General features: G+C 43.0%; 1 protein-coding gene across 3 annotated transcripts in view; it reads left to right on the top strand.

Annotated features, from left to right (window-relative positions):
- Commd1 (copper metabolism domain containing 1) overlaps positions 1-13,942 on the top strand; it is a 140,286-nt gene that overhangs the window by 87,707 nt on the left and 38,637 nt on the right. Inside the window, exon 3 of one of the 3 annotated variants that reach the window (XR_009381787.1) lies at positions 12,633-12,757. The exons of the other annotated variants lie outside the window; for them this stretch is intronic. The gene's annotated coding sequence lies outside the window, so the exon portion shown is untranslated. The remainder of the gene's footprint in view (positions 1-12,632; positions 12,758-13,942) is intronic. 3 annotated transcript variants of the gene reach the window in all.

The following is a 13,942-nucleotide window of genomic DNA, read 5'->3' on the forward strand; positions in this document are numbered from 1 at the left end:
CGGTCTAGCCTGCTACTCACTCTGTGCACTCTGTATGGGAGCCCAGGGTGGCCTCAGACTCCCTGTCTTTTTGCTGTTGCTGCCCTGGTACATGGATTCTGGCATGCACCATCATGGTGGTGTCTCCTTTTCCCTGGCTGTAGCTCTGTTCACCTTTCCTAAACTCCATCCAGGCCCATTCCGAGAGCTGAATTCTCCGATATTGAGAATGCGTGTTTTGGTGTCTGGTGTAACTTGGTACTCAGTGAGTGCATTAGCACAATTAAGTCTGTTGAAATGAAAAGTAAGTAGTGAGGTTATGGTTCTCTGAGTGATATGAACCATGTGTATCAGGTGTGATGATTTGGAAGTTCTGAGCCATGGATGGCCTCAGTCTGACAGTATTCTTGCTCCAAATTCCTTTCCAGTTCTGCAAGGAAAAGCTAGTATAAGGGGAGTGCAAAGGATCCTTGTGATGATCAGTATTGACTGTTGATTTGATTGGATTAAGAAACATCGGGGCTTAGAGGTATAACAGTTGGTAGAGTGTTTGCCCACCTAGCTTACACCAAACCCTGGGTTGCTGTCCAGCATGGTGCCAGGGGCATACCTGACTGGGGCTGTGAGGGAACAGAGAAAGACAGACAGATGGACACACAGACAAAAGGCTGGGACTTAGTAGTCTGTGCTGAAGAAGCCTCTGCACCTAGGAAGCTCACCATGTTTATTACATGTTGAACAGAGGGGCGAGATTATTACATCTAGATAAAACACGGAGGCAGAGTTTATGGTGTACAGCTGGATGAAGGAGACAGGTTTAGCTAATTAGTAGGAGCAGTCTCTGTAAGGGAGTGCTCTTCAGACTGTAAGTATCCTGGGGTAGGGGGAGAAAGCTATGGTGGATATTTTCTGCACACACTATCAACATCCACACATGGGCCAGAAGGAAAGGCTTTCCCACTTTCTTCCTGAGCTTCATATGTGTGTGTGTGTGTGTGTGTGTGTGTGTGTGTGTGTGTGTGTGTGTGTTTGCCATTTTCCCATGGGTTGTGCCCATGTCAACAGCACACATTTACTCAGGACTTCACTCAGTCAGGGCTTCCTCCTTTCCCTACACTGGGTTTAGTCTCCAGCACCACATACACTGCTTGATGATGAATACTTGTAATGCTAACACTCAAGAGGTGAACACAGGAGGATCAGAAGTTCAAAGTCATCCTTGCCTACATGGTGAGTTCAAAGCCAGCTTGAGCTATATGTGATCCTGTCTTTAAAAAAAAAAAAAGGAAAGAGAGAAGAAAGAAATGCCTTAGGGTGTTAGTGAACACACCTTCAGGTGAGACTGTGAGGATGTTTCCAGAGAGAATTAATTATGGGGCGTAGGGTGGGAATTCCTGCCCTGGACAAAGGTCCCAAACTGAATCAATAGGGAAAAAGAGGAAACAACTGAGCACCAGCATTCCTCTGGCTCTGCTTCCTGACCTGTGAGAGGTGAGCAAGCAGAGCTGGCCCTGCTTCCGCTTCTTCATGGCCTGTCTCTCCTGCACTGTGGACCAGAATCGACTTCTCTCAGTTGCTCTTTCAGATACCCAGTCCCAGCACTGAGAAAAGTAACTGCTGCAGTCCTGCAGTTGTCCAGCATCTGAGTCGCTGGGGCTGCACTTCGGGACTGTGTCGTGGATTTGACTCCGCTCATTCTCTCTGACTCTTCTTCGAACAGACATCTTTTTGTCTGGGTCAGTACCTTATGAAACCCTTACTGCATTCAAAATGATGCATCAGACACTTGTGGAGCAGAGAGAGGTGTGATGCTCCTAAGTATAGCCTTTGTTAGGAAAGGACAGTTTCCACAGTATGGGCAGATGGAACACTGATGGAGACCCAGCTGAGGTGGAGAGGGGGGGTTGGCACCCAAGAGGATTGTATAATGAGGATGTCTTTGACTAAGCATTGCAGAATGCATACGTGTGGGGTATGCGAGTCAGAAGTGAAAGTATTGAGAGAGAAAAAAGGATCCAGAGAGCAGGGCACACACAAGAAAGTGAAGTAGTTTTGTGTTGATAGGTATTTGAAGGGAATTTGAGGTTCCTTAACAGTTAGATGGAAGTTAAAAAGTTGCTGACTGAAACTAGATGAGGTAGTACATGCCTGTAATCCCAGCATTTTAAAAGAGGAGGCAGCAGAATTAGGAAATCAAGACCAACCTGGGCCTGGCCTACATGGCAAGTGCCTGTCTCAAAACAAAACAAAAGTTGGTTAGACCTTATCTGAAAGGAAGTGAAATAATTATGGCCAGTATGTTCATAGCAGATAACTTGTACACATTTATATTTGAATGAAAAGAAATGAGTGGCAAGAGCCTCTATAAGAAAAATAGCATTTAGTCCAAGTGGTAAAAAGTGTAGACCTAACATCAGGCAGTGGCCATCACAGCAGAGAAAAAATAGGTCATAGGATGTTGGTGTTTGAAGATAAATACACTGACATTTTTTGGTTTTGTTTTGTTTTTTTCCAGTTCTGGGGATTGAACTCAGAAGCTTGGGTTGTAAGACAGGCATTCCACCACTGATGTTCATCCTTAATCCTTATTTAGCCCTCATTATGTAGATCAGGTTAGACTAAGTTTGCTTTATAATTGTAGACAAGTTTCAAACTCAAGAACTTTCTGCATTTGCCTCCCAAATGCTGGGATTACAGGTATGTGACAGGCCTGGCCAACTGTAACCTTGGCAGACAGAGTGTGTGTGTGTGTGTGTGTGTGTGTGTGTGTGTGTGTGTGTGTGTGTTAATTGTTCTTTCTATTCCATATGCTTGAGTGCAGTGCCTATGAACAGAGTGGGTAAATGCTTGCAGTTGGACTTGGGAAAAGAGACTTGATATCTAACTGAATGTTAGCCACAGTGAAAAGGAAGGTGTCAAAGGAACCATGAAGCTGAGATTGGTGACTGGAAAGATAGTAATTTCTTTGGAGAAATAAGGAATGAATAATGACCTAGACAGGGTTTCTGTTGCTGCGTTGGAACACCATAACTAAAAAGCAAGTTGGGGGAGGAAAGGTTTTTTTCGGCTTATACTTCCATATTGTTGTTTGTTATTGAAGGAAGTCAGGACAGGAACTCATGCAGGGCAGGAACCAGGAGGCAGGAGCTGATGCAGAGGACGTGGAGGTGAGCTCCTTACTGACTTGCTCCCCATGGCTTGCTCAACCTGCTTTCTTATAGAACCCAGGACCACCAGTCCAGGGATGGCACCACCCACCGTGGGCTGGGCCCTCAATAATTAAGAAAATGCCTTACAGTTGGATCTTATGGGGGCATTTTCTTAATTGAGGCTCCCTCCTTCAGATAACTCTAGCTTGTGTCAAGTTGACATAAGACTAGCCAGCACAAATAATGAACAAGCTTAGCAGGAAGACAGCTGATATAGTGTGGACATTTCTTTTGTGCCAAGCATTGTGTTTACATCTGTATGAATTATCTTATTTAGACATCTCAACAAACCTTTGTTGAAGGAACTGCTCTTATCTACATCTTAACAGAGAATGAAAGAGGTCCAGAGAATTTAAGTCATTTCACTGTTCTCATGGATTATAGTAGTAGAACCGGGATTTCAGCCCAGGGCTGCTGGTGTCACAGTTCATGTTTTTAGACATGATGGGTTAGGATACTAGAAAGTGCTTTACATCGATGCTTAGTGCAGCTACAGTACGGGAACCATGGTTAGCAATCTGAAAGCAGTCTCTAGAGAATCATCGGAGCAGTGTGCTGGGTCACATTAGCGCAAGCTGCAGTGAGGAAGACGAGATCCAAGGCCAGAAAGTCGAGGAGCTGAACGAAAGGAACAAGAGTCTTTGTCCCTTTGAAAACTGAAATAGTCTGGGGGAGCTCATGAGGTCCCACCCTTCCCCAGAAGCTGTCGGCAGCTAATGGTTGCTGGGGAACAGAAGTCTCATTTTCTTCAGTGGTGTGGTCACTGGTTAGTTGCCCATGCTCCAGTAAACAGCTTCACAACCATGCTCATGCAAACAGCCCACATCACACTCAGTGGAATGGACACACAGTTCTTCTGCATGTACGCACCCTCACCCCATGATGTGAACGTAGGAAAAGCTTGTTGGGAAGAAGACAGTGTTAAGAGGGAATAGGAGGGGATAAGGAGGGGGATGCAGTAAATAGACCAAAATTCACTATATACTTGAGTTAAATTGTCAGAATAAATTTAAAATTTGTATTATTATTAAGAATTTTTTAGCCAACTTCAGTACCATGTTTAAATACTAATAGTACATACTTAATTTGGCTTAAGATAAGGAAGAGACATTCATCTGTAATAAGATTGTAAATTTTATTATGTATACTTGTTTGAATAAATAAATAGTGAATTTTAAACAGAAAAAATAATGGGTTAATCAAATCAGTCCCTCCTTCTTATCCCAGGAAGTGAATAGTTAAAGATAAAAAACTACCCATCTGAAGGCATGTTTATCTCTCAAGCAGGGATCTCCTAGAATCTGCCTGCTGGGAGAAGTTGACTATGTTATGCAAGTCACAATTTGCATAGCCACTGACACTAATCCCATTCTCCTAAGGCTTCGTTTTATGAACAGAATCTCTCGAGTCTCTGGCCTCTAGAATGTTGCAAATTCCAGGTCAGAAACCTGGCCTTACTTCTTTTGTGTTTCTAGCATGTTGAATGCACAGGTAGTCAGAAACAAGCCATTTTCCCTTGAAATTTTATTCTTGGAGATACCATTTAAAAAGAGTCCTTCCCCTGAAAGCTTTAAAGTCTTCAGACCATAGAGAGATGCTTGTTTTAGTTTTGTGTGTCTGTATTATTTGCAGATGGTTTCAAATTTATGTTGGAAGAAAAGGTAGGAAGTCAGACCGAGCTGCATGCGGCTGGCTCCACGGTGGCATGTCTCCTTTCCTATCATTGATCTGTCGTCTGGATACACTAAGGGTGGTGCTGTAGCCTCGTACAGCTTCCAGGATTGGACCTGACAAGATGGGGGCAAGGAAATAAAGAAAAGACAGACATGCAGACAAGCTTGACTGGGTGAACTGAGCTCTCAGATGGAGAATCTACAGTATCTGAGCAGCTCGTTGTTTGTTATATAGAGTTGAAGAGGGAGGTGGGTTATTACATCCAGATAAACAAGGAGACAGGTATGGCTGATCTTGGTAGGAGCAGTCTCTGTAGGAAAGGATTCTTCTGGCCATAAATATGGGGTTGGGGAACTATTGGTGGGCATTTTCTACAGAAATTATCAGTATCCATACTCAGACCCCTCCAGAAGGCTTTGCCATTTTTCTGAGCTGGGGCGAGGTGGGGCTTGTGGGTCTGAGGCTAGGGTCCTTGACATGACCTTGCCCATGTCAGCAGCACACATTCAGTCAGTCAGGGCTTCCTACAGGGAACAAGGAGGCTCATGAGAAGAGGTGATCCAAAGGAGCTATATGCTTACAAATTATGCTATTTCTCCAAACCCCAACTTTTTCAGTGCATTGCATGGTATTGTATATCAGTTGAGAAAAATACTGCTTTCAGTATCGGGGTAGACTGTCAAGTCAAGCTTCCATTTCTTAGCACTGAGTCTCCTCAGTGTATCGGTCACTGTCCTGTTGCTGTGACAGGATGCTTGACAGAAGGAACTTAAAGAAGGGAGGGTTTCTCATGGCTCTCCATCCACCACTGCAGGACATCAGTCCTGGTGGGAGTCTCATTGCATCCACACTCCAGAAGCAGAGGGCAGTAGGTTTCTGTGATGTGATAAAACATTATGATCAAAAGCAGCTTGAGGAGCAAAGGGCTTATTTGATTTCTCATGTCCTGATCACAGTCCATCATGAAAGAAGTCAGGGCAGGAACATGGAGGCAAGAGTTAACACAGAGGCCATGGAGGGATGCTGCTTATTGGCTTCTCTCCCCATGGCCTGCTCAGCCTGCTTCCTTATAGTATATAGGGCCACCAGCCCAGGTGTGGCCCCATCCACAATGGCCTTCCCCCCCTCCCCCCCCAATCAGTAATTAAGAAAATATCCTACAAGTCTTCCCCATAGGTCAATCTTATGGAGACATTTTTATTTTTCAACTGGGAGTTCCTCTCTAAAATGACTCTAGCTTGTGTAAAGTTGACATAAAACCAGCCAGCACACATTATTAGCTCGCTTTTTAAAATTCAGCCTGTTTCTCCCACTCCTCTTGAGACAGTACTGGCCATGATTAGGGTGGATCCTCCATCTAATAAACATAATCTAGAAACTCCCTCACAGTCATGCCCAGAGGTTTGTTTCCATGGTGATTCTAAATCCAATCTAGTTGTCAGTCAAGGTACACCATCACATGACCCTGACAAGGCTGCCGCTTTGTTGGTGTCTTAGTGGGTGTTTTCTATGTCAAGGAGAACCTGCAACAGACTTCAGGGGTTTGGTTTTGAGGGCAAAGCTGACATCCTTCATACAACCCTTAAGTTGATAGCACAAATGCTTGTTTGTTTTTTAAAATTTTCCTCATCGGTGATAAATCTATGTAGGATTTAGCTGAAAGAAGAGGGGCAGCTGCCTCCTTGCAGCCAGATTCATCACTGTGGGTTGTAACTGGTTCCTGTTGCCCAGCCCCACATTTTTTTGTTTGTGATCCAGGGTTGATTGCTGTTTTTCAAAGTTGAACAAGGCTCTATAAGCCCCAATCTTACTATACCAAAAGGTACAATCAGTAAGAACAAATTGACTTTAGAATCCCAAATGAAATTTCTTGCTTTGAGCAAGAATGATTCACTACTGTAAATGTTAAGGCATCCAAATTGCCTTACCAGTAATGGGGAACTTGTTCTAACATTTTGTTTTGTTTTTCTTCCCTCCCCTACTTTTTTTTAGTGAAGGGGACAGGGTCTCATATGGCTCACACTGGTCTCAAACTCCCAGTGAGCCAATAATGATGAACTTTTGATTTTCTTCTTTCCACCTCTGAAGTTTTGGGATTATAGGCATGAGCTACACTCATGGTTTATGTGGTGCTGAAACTCCATGTAAGCACTCTACAAACTGAACCACATCCCTAGCCCTGTTTCAGCATTTTAAACAGTTAGTGTGACAGATTTTCCTGGGGGAGAATGTGAGCAAATGTCTGTTCACCCCAGATAGGGAGCTCCCCCAACTAAGTGTGGAGCATGGACACCACCACAGTCCAACTTGGTAAACTAATGAGTTTTATTGGGGTCACATACAGAGACATAGGTGAGGAGTTGCTTATAAGAGCAGAAATGAATCAGAGACAGATGCATCACCAAAGCCCACCCCTGTGAGTGACAGCTCATGACACAGTTAGAAACCAGGTGGCTCAGTCGGTACAAGTCTCTTCCAGCCTGCTCTGCTGGTCTTTGTTTCTTGTCGGCAGTTTGGCTAGTCTGCTTCTTCCAGGCTACTTGGCTGGTTTCTGCTTTGGCTGAATTTGACTCTGATTCTTCTGGACAGCTGGGCTCCTCTGAGAGTGTGCAGTCTTTACTATTTATATACTCTTAGGGAGGGAGGGGCCTAGTGAAGCCAGTCAGTTTCAGGGACTTCCTGAAGCTGTTACTTCTTCAGGAGCTTCCCTGAAGTATTTAACCTCAGCTTTGTGTTAGATCCAAAATGGGCCACCAAATGGCAGTGCTAGTGACAATGTCCTAAACAGAAGTCTAAATTCGGCATTCCTCAGGAATCACCAAAGGTGGGTTTCTGTTTACCAGGAACCACCTTTAACCCCCTCCCCAATGGTCAATCTAAACAGCCTGTATCAGCCCAGAGACCCCACCCTGCTGACTGTCATTTCAAGTCCACTTGCCTTCCACAATGTTGCTTCTCTCTGCCTTCCTAAAGACAGCCTGGGTAGTTTGATCTCCAATAAACCTTTCATTCTTCCCACAGAGTGGTCCCATTTGGTGATTTCACTGTGCCCTAGCTTACACTTAGAACATACTGCTGTTTCACCTTCCTGAAAATATCCAGTCTTAAGTTTTTATCCAGGATGGAAGGAAGCTGCTGCACAGTATACTAAAGCTCATGTGTATTTTCCTCCATCTTGGTCACTGCTCTGGAGTTCAGTTAAAGCATCATACATCTTACATGATACAGTCTTTCCAAAAGGCCTGGAGAAAGCACCCCAAAGAATTCTACTTCCCAGGGCAGGAGAGATGGCTCAGTGCTTTAGAGCACTGACCTAAGTTTGGTTCCCAGTACCCACATGGTGGCTCACGTAGTCTGTGCCTCCAGATCCAGGAGCTCCAAGGACCTCTTCTGACTTCTGCAGGTACCAGGCACAAACACGGTGCACGTATATACATGTAGGCAAAACCCTGATACACATAAAATAAAAAAAAGTCTTCAGAATTCTGTTTCTGGGAAATGTGAATAGTTGTTCACATCAGATCTCCTTCTGTAGAAATTCTGTGTGATTTGCTCTGGTAACTATCTGTGTCATATAACTCGTATAAAGATAGGCACATAGCAAGACATGACTCAGATGTTCCTCCTCCCCACAGCTCAGAGCAGCATAGCCGAGGACCCACAGAAGAAGAGTGAAAAATTAGGACATACAATACTCTCTCAATACTCTGTTGAAACCTGAGATTCTTTTTCTCGTTAAGGAACTGTAATTCTTTAGAATTAGTGTCATAACTGACACAATCTAATCAAAAGTCTTATTTTCTCTTGGTTAATGGCAATTCTTTATGACAGAATCAAAAATCATCTACTAAATAAGAGTGGTCAGGAGAAGCTCACAAGCTTTGATATTGTAGAGCACCCCTCAGCTTCAGGAAGCCCAGCCTATGGGAGTGGCTAAGCAGTGAGAAGTAGCTGGAGCTGACCGTGAAAGAAAAGTAATACGGTTTCTCCCCGTCTATGGGTGGAAGAATGCCGCCATGTTTTTACATTTATGGTTTTTTGTGTATGCACATATTTCATGGGCGTGAGTGAGGAGTCCCTTTAATGCTCTGCAAGGCCAGTGAGTAGTCTTACTCCATAGTAAATGCTTGTCTAAAAGCCAAGAATACCATTTCAGAAAAGAAAAGCAATAAGGGAAATGAATTAAGGAAAGCGTCCATTTGTCTTGTTCGTCCATCCTTCCTTCCTTCCTTTCTTTCTTTCTATCATTTTTCCAGACTGGGTTTCATTATGTAGCCCAGGCTAGTTTTGAACACTTGGTTTTGTCTTTCTGTTGTTGTTTTGTCTGTTTGTTTTGAAAAAGCATCTCCTTACCCAAACCACACAAAGATGCAACAAAGAAAGAGAATTACAGACCAATCTCCCTCATGAACATTGATGCAAAAATACTCAACAAAATATTGGCAAACTGAATCCAAGAACACATAAAAAAAAATTATCCACCATGATCAACTAGGCTTCATCCCAGGGATGCAAGGATGGTTCAACATACTAAAAGCTGTCAATGTAATATACCATATAAACAAACTGAAAGAAAAAAACCACACGATCATCTCATTAGATGCTGAAAAAGCCTTTTACAAAATCCAATACCCCTTCATGATAAAGGTCTTAGAGAGATCAGGAATACAAGGAACATAACTAAACATAATAAAGGCAATTTACAGCAAGCCAACAGCCACCATCAAATTAAATGGAGAGAAACTCAAAGCAATTCCACTAAAATCAGGAACAAGACAAGGCTGTCTACTCTCCCCATATTTATTCAATATAGTACTTGAAGTTCTAGCTAGAGCAATAAGACAACAAAAGGAAATCAAAGGAATAGAAATTGGAAAGGAAGAAGTCAAACTTTCACTATTTGTAGACGATATGATAGTATACATAAGTGACCCAAAAAATTCTACCAAGGAACTTCTACAGCTGATAAACTCTTCAGTAAAATGGCGGGATACAAGATTAACTAAAAAAAAAAAAAAAAAAAAATCAGTAGCCCTCCTATACACAAATGATAAAAGGGCTGAGAAAGAAATCAGAGAAACATCACCCTTTACAATAGCCACAAATAATACAAAATACCTTGGGGTAACACTAACTAAACAAGTGAAGGACCTGTATGATAAGAACTTTAAGTCTCTAAAGAAAGAAATTGAAGAAGATATTAGAAAATGGAAAGATCTTCCATGCTCATGGATAGGTAGGATTAACATAGTAAAAATGACAATCTTACCAAAAGCAATCTACAGATTCAATGCAATCCCCATCAAAATACCAACACAATTCTTCACAGACTTGGAAAGAACAATACACAACTTCATATGGAAAAACAAAAAACCCCAGGATAGCTAAAAGAATCCTGTACAATAAAGCAACCTCTGGAGGCATCACTATCCCTGACCTCAAGCTTTACTATAGAGCTATAGTAATAAAAACAGCTTGGTACTGGCATAAAAACCGGCATAAGGATCAATGGAATTGAATTGAAGACCCAGACATTAATCCATGCATATATGAACACCTGATTTTTGACAAAGAAGCCAAAACTATACAATGGAAAAAAGAAAGTATCTTCAACAAATGGTGTTGGCATAACTGAATGTCAATATGTAAAAGATTACAAATAGATCCATATCTGTCACCATGCACAAAACTCAAGTCCAAGTGGATCAAAGACCTCAACATAAATCCAGTTACACTGAACTTGATAGAAGAAAATGTAGGAAGTACTCTTGAACACATTGACATATTAGTTCCTAAATATAACACTAGTAACACAGACACTGAGAACAACGATTAATAAATGGGACCTCTTGAAACTGGGAAGCTTTTGTAGAGCAAAAGACATGGTCAATAAGACAAAAAGACAGTCTACAGAATGGGAAAAGACTTTTACCAACCCCATATCGGACAGAGGACTGATCTCCAAAGTATATAAAGAACTCAAGAAACTAGACATCAAAATACTGAACAATCCAATTAAAAATGGGCTACAGAGCTAAACAGAGAATTCTCAAAAGAAGAATCTCAAATGGCTGGAAGACATTTAAAGAAATGCTTAGCATCCTTAATCATCAGAGAAATGCAAATCAAAATGACTCTGGGATACCACCTTACACCTGTCAGAATGGCAATGATCAAAACCACTAATGACAGTCTGTGTTGGAGAGGATACAGAGCAAAGGGAACACTCCTCCACTGTTGGTGGGAGTGCAAACTTGTACAACCACTGTGGAAATCAGTATGGCGGTTTCTCAGAAAATTGGGAATCGATCTACCTGAAAAAGCATCTCCTTTTGTAGCCCCTGTTAGTCAAGAACTTGCTGTATACACAGGCCAGCTTTGAACTCTCAGATGTCTGCCTGCCTCTGCCTTCTGAGTGCTGGGATTACAGGTGTGCTCCAGCACGCCCACCCCTGGTTTTGAACTCTCAGATGTCTGCCCCTCTGCCCTCTGAGTGCTGGGATTACAGGCGTGCACCAGCACACCCACCCCTGGTTTTGAACTCTCAGATGTCTGCCCCTCTGCCTTCTGAGTGCTGGGATTACAGTCGTGCACCAGCACACCCACCCCTGGTTTTGAACTCTCAGATGTCTGCCCCTCTGCCTTCTGAGTGCTGGGATTACAGGCGTGCACCAGCACACCCACTCCTGGTTTTGAACTCTTAGGTTCAGTCGGTCCTGTTGTCTTAGCCTCTCTAGTAGTACAGGCATACTACTGCACCTAGTTTTCCTTTTCTTTGTAAACTGTCAGGGAATAAGAAAATATTCAATTAGCAAAAAGAATAATACATTTTAAGAATGTTTATACTTGATGTTTGTTATCATGGCTTACTTGCTTTACCTGGAATTTTAGATTTGTAAAACCACCAAACTAGACCACTCTGTGGGTAGAAAGGTCTTTTTGGGGATTCAGATTGTCAAGCTGTTTCTCGGGGAGCAGAGAAGAGCAAAAAAGCAGGAGAAACCTGGGCAGTGTTAAGGGGACAGGTAACATTGTAGGGGGAAGGTAGGGCAGGGGGACATGTGACCCAGAACAGCCTGGGAACCAACATGGGGACTTTGATCAGTTACAGGCTGTGTGCTGGAGGTAATTGCTGTGAGGGGCGGAGAAGGAAAGTAATGGCCTTTTCTGACAAGCAGAAACCTGCTTCACAAGATTTGTGAGGAATTCTGAGTTTAGGTTTTGTTTGTACACTAGTGGTCTTTCTGTTTACCCAGAGTCCACCCTGAGCAGAGCCTAGACTGTCATTGAGGACATTGTCCGCAGCACTGCCATTTTGGGTCCCTCTAGACCTAATAGTATTCAAACTTAGATCTAGGACCAACTGAGATTAGAGTTAATACATAAGCAATATCTTTTTCTCCTCAATGGATGTATTGTAGCAAAATAATGTATTTAATTGAAATGCCATTTGGAGGAATCATACTACAAATGCTCTTAATGTGTTAATTGAATAATGAATCTTTAAATAGTAATAATATACTTCCAAAGACTGTCTAACAAGGATGCTAGGATAAGGTTCAGAAGGTAGCTGTGACTGTTAGTGTTAATTGTCAACTTGGCAGAATCAAGACTCACTTGGGAGCTGGGCCTCTGGGATTAGCTTGATTTAGTTAATTGGGATGGGAGGCCCATCCATTATGGGTCCCACCATTCCCTGGCTGGAATATTGGACTGCACATGGAGAAAGAGCCGAGCAGCAGCAAGCGTTACTCTCTTTCTTGGTTGCAGATGTAATGGGACCTGCTGCTTTACTTCTGCCCTCTTGACTTGTGTGATGGCCACTCTTGGTGGCCAACTGGACATCCTAGGGAAAGGAACCCTCCATTGAAGAATTGCATCTGTCAGATTGGCCTGTGAGCATGTCTGCATTTTCTTAATTGCTAGTTGATGTTAGTAAATACCTAGTCCATGTGGGTAGCTCTACCCCTGGGCAGATAGTCTTGGGTCGTTTAAGAAAGCTGGTTGAGTACAAGCCAGAGGGAGCAAGCCAGTGAGCAGTGTGTTCCTCTGTGGTTTGCACTCAAAGCTCTACTTTGAGTCCCTGCCCTGCCCTTCCCCCGGTGATGGATGGTGACCTGCAAGTGTAAGTTGAAATAAACCATTTTGATCATGGCATTTATCACAACTGGGACAACTTCCCTGCTGTGGTGGACTCTGTCTTAGTTAGGGTTTCTACTGCTGTGAAGAGACACCATGACCAACCATATCAACTCTTATAAAGGAAAACATCTGATTGTAGCTGGCTTACAGTTCAGAGGTTTAGTCCATTACCATCATGGCAGGAAGCATGGTGGCATGTCGGCAGATGTGGTGTGGAGAGGTAACTAAGAGTTCTACATCTGGGTCTGCAGGCACCCAGGACAGAGAGTTAGCTGCTAGGTCTGTCTTGAGCTTCGGAATCTCCCCTCCCCTCAGTGACACACTTCCTCCCACAAGGGCCACACCTCCAATAATGCCACTCCCTGTAAGTCTAGGGAGGCCATTTTCATTCAGACCACCACAACTCTGTACCCTTGAATTGTGAGCAGAAATAAGCCCTTGTCCTTTAAGAGGTTAGTCAGGATATTTTATCACTGCAGCAGGATGGTGGCTTAGTGGTGGTGTGTATTTATCAAGGAACCAGGTCTCGGGCTCACTCTAGCACCAAACAGACAAAAACACCAAGAATTCCAGGATGAAGAGTAGCATAGGGCCTACTTTATGTCACCGTTTCCTCCCTAGTGATGAGCAGAGCTGGCTGACAGTATGTATGTTTGGGGTGTGTAGGTAACTTGAACACTTAATGTTTGTTCACTGGTGTCTGAGATATATGTTCCTCTAGTTGTGGTGCCAGGGGAAATTGGTGAAAATGGATACATGGAGCTGACTTCCGGCAGGAATAGTGGTTTATTACCTTGGTTCTCTTTACACACCCATTAAGTGAGTTGAAGAACTCCCATCTCAAGTATATGTTATTTATTCAGCTCATTTTCAAAGATTACAAAAGAATTCATACTGTATTTTTTAAAAGAAAGAATGAAAACTATAAAAAACATACA

This window comes from Peromyscus eremicus, chromosome 10 (assembly GCF_949786415.1).
Source record: "Peromyscus eremicus chromosome 10, PerEre_H2_v1, whole genome shotgun sequence".
Taxonomy (NCBI): domain Eukaryota; kingdom Metazoa; phylum Chordata; class Mammalia; order Rodentia; family Cricetidae; genus Peromyscus; species Peromyscus eremicus.